This window comes from Ornithorhynchus anatinus, unplaced genomic scaffold (genome assembly GCF_004115215.2).
Source record: "Ornithorhynchus anatinus isolate Pmale09 unplaced genomic scaffold, mOrnAna1.pri.v4 scaffold_264_arrow_ctg1, whole genome shotgun sequence".
NCBI classification, from domain to species: Eukaryota; Metazoa; Chordata; class Mammalia; order Monotremata; family Ornithorhynchidae; genus Ornithorhynchus; species Ornithorhynchus anatinus.
This window is the reverse complement of record NW_024396743.1, coordinates 3287806-3294883: the sequence shown is the minus strand read 5'-3', so window position 1 is coordinate 3294883 and position 7078 is coordinate 3287806. Positions and strand designations below refer to the sequence as shown.

Below are 7078 nucleotides of genomic sequence, written 5' to 3'. Positions count from 1 at the left end.
TCCACCCCCCATCCCTGTTCCTCCTTAAAAGTGGGTGTGGCCAAGGGGTTTCCATTGACTAAAATCAGAGGCAGGAAGGAGAGAGGGCAAGGGGAATTCTGCCCAGCAACCCCCCGCCCCCGTCTTCTTCCTCCTCCTCCTCCTCCTCCCCCCTACCCCGGGCGCTTCCCGCCTGGATCCTCGGCGGCTGCAATTTCTCCAGCTGCTCCTCCATTTCTTCTCCCTTCTCTTCCCTCCTTCTCCCTCCCTCCCCATCCATCCATCCATCCATCCATCCATCCATCCATCCATCCATCCATCCATCCTTTTCCTCCCCCTCCCGCCTTCTCCCGGGCTCATCCCGGCTGGCTTCGAGGCCGCTGCCGTTTCCCCATCTGCTTCTCCACTTCTTCTCCCTTCTTTTCCTTCCCTTTTCCCTCCTCCTCCTCCTCCTCCCCCTCCCCCTTTTCCTCCCCCGGGCGCTTCCCAGCTGGACCCGAGGCGGCTGCAGTTTTCCCAGCTCCTCCTCCACTTCTTCTCCCTTCCCTTCTCCTTTCTCTCCCTTCTCTTCCTCCCTTCTCCCTTCCTTTCCTTCCCTTCTCTCTTCTCTCCCTTCCCTTCTCCTTTCCCTTCTTCTCTTCTCCTTTCTCTCCCTTCCCATCTCCTTTCTTTCCCTTCTTTCCCTTCTCCTTTCCCTTCCTTCCCATCTCCTTTCTTTCCCTTCTCTCCCTTCCCCTCTCCTTTCCCTTCCTCCCCATCTCCTTTCTTTCCCTTCTCTTCCTTCCCATCTCCTTTCTCTCCCTTCTCTCCCATTCCTTCTCCTTTCTCTCCCTTCCCTCCTCCTTTCTTTCCCTTCCCTTCCTTCCCATCTCCTTTCTCTCCCTTCTCTCCCATCCCTTTCTCTTCCTCCCCTTCTTTCTTTCCCTTCTCTTCCTTCCCTCCTCCTTTCTCTCCCATCCCTTCTCCTTTTCTCTTCCTTCTCCCTCTCCATCCTTCCTCCTCCTCCCCCCCTCTTCTCCCGGGCTCATCCGGCTGGATTTGAGGCGGCTGCAGTTTCCCCACCTCCTCCTTCACTTCTTCTCCCTTTTCTCCCTGCCCTTCTCCCTCCTCCTTCCCATCCTTCCTTCTCCCCCTCCCCTTATCCCGGGCTCATCCCAGATGGATTTGCGGCCACTTCAGTTTCCCAGCTCCTCCACTTCTCCTTCCTTTTCCCTCCTTTTCCTCTTTCCCATCCTTCCTCCTCCTCCCCATCTTTCCTTCTCCTCCTCCACCCCTTATCCTGGGCTCATCCCGGCTGGATTGAAGGCGGCTGCAGTTTTTCCAGGTCCTCCTCCCCTTCTTTTCCCTTTTTTCCTGCCCTTCTCTCTTTTTTCCCTGCCCTTCTCCCTCCCCATCCTTGCTCCTCCTCTTTCTCCCCCTCCTCCCTGCCCCCATCCTTTGGGCAGGAAAGGTTGGGGGGTTGGGTGGGTGGGGGGGTTTCTTGCAGTTGGGGGCGACCCTGGAGTGGGGGAGGAAGAAGCCGGAGGAAGGCCATCCCCAAGGCCCAAGGAGAGCTGAAGGAGCTGGAGGAGGACGCCCCTGGAGTCTGGTTGGGGTCTTCCCCGGGGGAGGGGGCCCCCGGATTCACCACGTGGTCAAGGTCAAGGGTCACCAACCCTCTTCCCACCGGACCCCCCCTTTTGCAAACGATCAACCACCAGAAAGAAGCCCGGGAGCGCATCTGCCAGCGGAGAAGCGTCGCAGAGCGCAACGGTTCGCCGAATGATGCGCACGGGACCCCCAGCCCCTTCCCAACACCCCCTCCCGGAGGGATCTATGGGGATGGGTGGGCTTTTTTCCTTCCGAAGGCGGTCCCCTGCCCCAATTTCCCACCCACCTAACTCACACCAAGAGAGAGATTTGGAAAGCAAAAAGGCCCCTAATGGGGTGGAGATTTGGGGGGGTCCCCGATTCATCTTCCCCCACTCCGGCGCAGCGCTTTTGGCAGGTATGTGTCCTTTCCTTATCCCCCCCTTTGTTTTTCCCCCAGCTCCGCAAGGGACAGAAAAGAAAAATAAAGATCCCGCCTGGTGCGAAAAGGACTGGTCGTTGGAAGCGTGTTTTTCCTTGCGCTTTGGGATCCCACCCGTCCGATTTTAGGGGGATCGTGGGGGGATCGCCACCCTGGAATTGGCTTTTTGGGGCGTCCTTCCCCCTCCTGAAATTATTCTCTCCCACCCGGGTTTCGCGACGACTCCGTTTTCGTCTGTTCCGGACTTTTGAAAAAATAAATCCAATCCGCTATTTTTAAATATTTCCCTTCCCGGTGACCATTAAAAATCTTATGGTTTTGACCTTTTTCCATTTTTTTCCCCAGGGTTGGGGGCGTTTCCAGATTAGCGAAGGATGTGTTTCCCCGAATTAACGAATTTTTTTTAAAAGACTTCGCAAATGCACCCTCGTTTGAAGGCTTAAAAACGGCCGGGCCTCGGACGCCCGGATTTGCACCCCACTTGCTTTGCCCCCGTTTACACCCCTCTAGGATGATGATAAATAACATTCATTCTATGCTTAATATGGGCCCACCACTGTGCTAAACGGTGGACCAGATCCGAGGCCGTCACACACCTCCTATAACGGTGTAACAAACAAACAATCTTCTGTAGGAGAAATCTCAAAAAAAAATCTCTCTCCAAACGAGATTGAAAGTGTGTAGAAAGGGGTGGAGTTCATTTTTTTGTTGTTGTTGTTGAGAGTTTTGGTTGTTTTTTGTGTTTTTAAGAGGAGTGAGAACAGGCCTGTGTATGCGGAATTATTATTAGTAATAGCATTTGATAAACGCATAGCAATTCCAGGCACTGTATTAAGCGCTGGAATCTCTCCCCGTCTGCTGCAAACGGATATTTCCCCACTTGATTCCCTGTCGAGGGCCGAGACCGGTTGCGGGGAGGTTTCATTGCCCCCCACTTCATTTTTTTGTTGTTGTTTGAGAATATTTTGTGGGTCTGGAAGAAGTAAAAAAAACCCCTCACTGACCCCTTGTCTGGGTTTGGAGGTTCGGGGCTCACCATTCCGGCTCGGCAAGGGAGAATGATTTAGAATTTTCTCCTCTGAAAGGAGGAATCAAACAATCATCAGTAGTATTTATTGAGCTCTTATTCTCTGCACAACACTGGACTAAACGTTTGGGGAGGGGGGTTAAAAAAAAAGAATCGGTAGAACCGATCCTTACCCCCTAAAGGATTTTTGAGTTCGTTGTGGGCAAGGGAATGGGTTTGATGTTACATTGATCTCTCCCAAGCGCTTAGAACAGTCCTTTGCGCACAGTAAGCGCTCAATAACTACGATTATTATTATTAATAATGATAATAATAGCGGAGGGGGACACAAAATAAGGAAAGCGAGGAACCGTGGATGATCGGAAGGGGAATAAAAAGTTCTACCTCTCTTTCCCTCCATAATTTAATCAGAACAAAGAGGGTGGAGGGGGGGGAGAGGCGTTGTAGCAAATGGAAGAAAGTCTGGGGGTTGTGGGGTTTTATTTTAATAGGGAGATGGGAATTTATCGGTCTCAATGCGGTCTACACCCAGATATTTTCATCCAAATTTGGGTGGGAAAAAAAAAGAAAGTTAATCCCCAATCCAAACAACATCCCCCCCTTCTAGACCGTGAGCCCGTTGTTGGGCAGGGATCGTCTCTATTTGTGGCCCAATTGTACTTTCCAAGCGCTTGGCACAGTGCTCTGCACACAGTAAGCGGTCAATAAATCCGATCGAATGAGTGAATGTCAGTCGTTTCGTGTATAAATGGCGATGATTTCGTTTTCTCCCGAGGACTACACGCTCTCCCTTCCTACAGGCAAACTTGGTGTTAGAAGAAAATCCCTCCGAAATTCTTTTTCTTTCCCCATTTCATCCCCGCTCGGGTTGAATCTAGGGAGTCGAAGTCTAACTAAATTTTGTGGTTGTGTTTTTCTCCTTTTTTTAGTGTTTTTTTTCTTCTTCTTTTAAATCTTCGGACATTTCCTCCCCACCCGATTCTCCCATCCTAACGCAGAGGCCTCTGCGGCTCAACTTCAGCCACTCAAAATAAAACTAAACAACACGTAAACATCTTCATCGCGTCCTTGAAAAAAAATAAAGGAGCTACCGATTTTTGCTTTCCTCAACTCCCCACCCTCTAATTATCCCTATTTTTAGTTGACTCAAGGAAGGCAGTTTAAACGTTTTTTGTTCTTTTTTTTCGTTGGGGAGGATGGGTTATTTTTAATGGGGGGAAAAAAATCAAGGTTTTCTTTGGCGGGGGTCTCGACTGGGTCTCGCATTTGGCACCCCCCAATTTTGCATTCGGGGGTCGAAGAGGGTTGCCTGCCCACCCTTATCCCCTAGGCTGGATTTCAGGGACCCCTCATATGCAAGGTCGAACCGGCACCCCCTTTTCCTCCTAAATCTCTGGAGGCCTAAACAAGGAGAACCGATTCTCTCGGCCACGCGGGTTTGGGTTGTTAATGCTTTTTTCTTTTTTGGGGGGGGGTCCAGAGTCTTCCCCTCCCTCCCTCGATGCCCCGATCGGTCCAGTACCCAAAGGACTGGGAATGGGTGCATAACGGACTTTTGGGGTACCTCCACTTCTCCCACTCACCCCCCATACAACTCTTTATTTGGATTTTTGTTCCCTCTCTTTTTCTCTGCCTTTAGCACGGATTTCCAGACCATGAACCCTTGTCCCCCAACGGCCCAGCTGGGGAGGGGGCTGATTTGGGGGGGATCCTAGGGGGAATTCCTCATTTCCCACCTTCCAAGGGTTCCCTCCCCCGCCTCAACGTCCTGTCCCTTTGTTTTGCTTTGGAGACCGGGTAAGGAGTGGCAGGGGAAAAAAAAAATAATAATTAGATGGAAATCAAAGATTAGTGGGGTAGGCAATGGGGGGGAGGCCGAGGCCGGGGACCCCGAGCCCCCCGGCTCATAAATCTTTTTTTCCCAGGCCTGACAAAAGCCAGCTCTTTTTCCTGGAATTTCAAAAGTTATCGATCTCCTGTCCCCGGATCCCATCCCGCCCTTATCGCCGGTCGGGGAAGGTGGGAGGGGAGAGGCCTGGGTGCCCAAAGGCCTCTTGTTGTCCCTCTCTGCACCCCAAAATATAGATATATATTTTTTCTAACCCGAGAGGCAGAGAGGTGATCCGTGCGTCGAAACCAGTTGCCTCGCTCAGCACCTTAGCAAAGGCTTTGCAAGTAGAAAAAAAATTCGACTTTCATTGGAAACAGCGTAACAGCGTGGCCTAGAGGATCAAGCCTAGGCCTGGGAGTCAGAAGGACCCGGGTTCTAATTCCACCTCTGCCCTTTGCCTGCTGTGTGACCAGGGACTGGTCGCTTCACATCTCTGTGCCTCATCTGCAAAATGGGGATTAAGACAGTGAGCCCTACGTGGGACAACCTGATTTGCTCAGATGCACCCCAGCGCTTAGTACAGTACCTCACACATAGTAAGCGCTTAACAGATACCATTTAAAAAATTGGACTTTGACTATCTATTTGTTTTGTTGTCTGTCTCCCCCTTCTAGACTGTGAGCCCGTTGTTGGGTAGGGATCGTCTCTATCTGTTGCCGAATTGTACTTTCCAAGCGCTCAGTACAGCGCTCTGCACCCAGAAAGTGCTCAATAAATACAATTGAAGGAATGAATTGAGTGAATGAATCTCAGCAATCTCACCCCCTCTTCCAGCATCCCTTTTTGTGGGTAGCCGGGAGGAAAGAGGAGTCACAACCACCCCCTTCTCCCATGCCCACCCCATGACTCAGTTTCTCCAGGGCGATTTCCAGTCCTCGGGCTAGAAGGTGGGTTTCTACCACAGTGAGAGAGCAGATCGCTCCTCTGTATGGAATCACACGTTATCATCATCAGGGGTATATTTCCTGAGCATTCGACGGAGTCTCAAAGAGTGGGTGGACACGTTCCCTGCCCACAACAAGCTTACGGTCTTGGCGGGGGGGAGACCAACACGGATATTAATAGATGGTGGATTTGCATTTATAGAGTGCACAGCTATAATAGTGCCCTGTGCTTCCCCCGGGGAATTTATGGATGGAGAGAGGGTGGATCCCAAGTTCGTGTACAGGGTAAAGTGGGTACTTTAAATGCACACCCTGTTTATTTCTAAAATCACACCCGAATGAGCACCCTATTCATTTCTAAAGTCACACCTCATCTTCGTGTCCTAGTGGGGGCCTCTTTAGAGGAAGAGAGTATTCCCTTAAAACCCTTGGAAATTTTCGAATTTTCTTCTAAGCAAATTAATTACGAAAACAACAATAACCTGAAAATGCAAGTCGTGGGGGAGAAGGGAGGGGTGGTTTGTTTTTTTTTAATTATCCACCCCCCCCCCATGTGGTTGTGCCGTTTCTGACCTTTTCATGCTGTTAAAAGAAATGTTGCCACATTTAATTTTTGTTACAATGAGATATGGAAAGGGGCGTCCAACATTTTGCAGTAATTTGATAAGCCATCAAGTAGCAAATCCGAAAGAGGGACTGACTTCTCAGGTATAGTTTCTTTATAACCTGAATTTACAATGAAAGCATTCTCCTTTATGGATATAATAGATTAGATTTCACAACTTAATTCACCGGAATGGGTCCGTTTAAGCGAGCTCCGGCTGATTTTATTACGCCGAGCCAAATTGGATGTTTGTGGTCTTAACGAAAAACGATTGTGACACGAAGATATATAATTTTTAAAGTAAAAAGGCAGCGGACTCGACCCTCTCTCTTTTTCTCCTCTCCTCCCCACCCCCGCCCCCCAAGAGAGAGAGAAGCGTTTGTGATGACTGCCAGGCTGATGACACACAACACATACAACACACACATGTGATGCAGAAGGCTAGGGATGAGGCCCAGTGTAACGGGGTTCTCCTCTCCATCCCCCTCCGCCGTCCCAAGATCTCCCCAGTCTGGGGGGGGGCGGTCCCCAGTTTGGTAACTGGAAATGGATGGGAATCCCTCTTTTCTGCCCCCCGGCTTGGGGAGATCCACCCCCACCTGCCTCTCTCCCTCCCTGGGAGCAAAACCCTGAGCGAAGCGCTGGTTGTCCCAGCCTTGGCCTTCTCTGGTTAAAAGCTGGG

General features: G+C 50.6%; 1 long non-coding RNA gene across 1 annotated transcript; it reads left to right on the top strand.

The window, feature by feature from the left end:
* Positions 1–1493: 1493 nt before the first annotated feature.
* LOC114808846 lies at positions 1494–2310 on the top strand. The gene is made up of 2 exons (XR_003756611.2): positions 1494–1731; positions 2009–2310. It is a non-coding gene; the product is annotated as an uncharacterized LOC114808846 (long non-coding RNA).
* The last annotated feature ends 4768 nt before the right edge of the window (positions 2311–7078 follow it).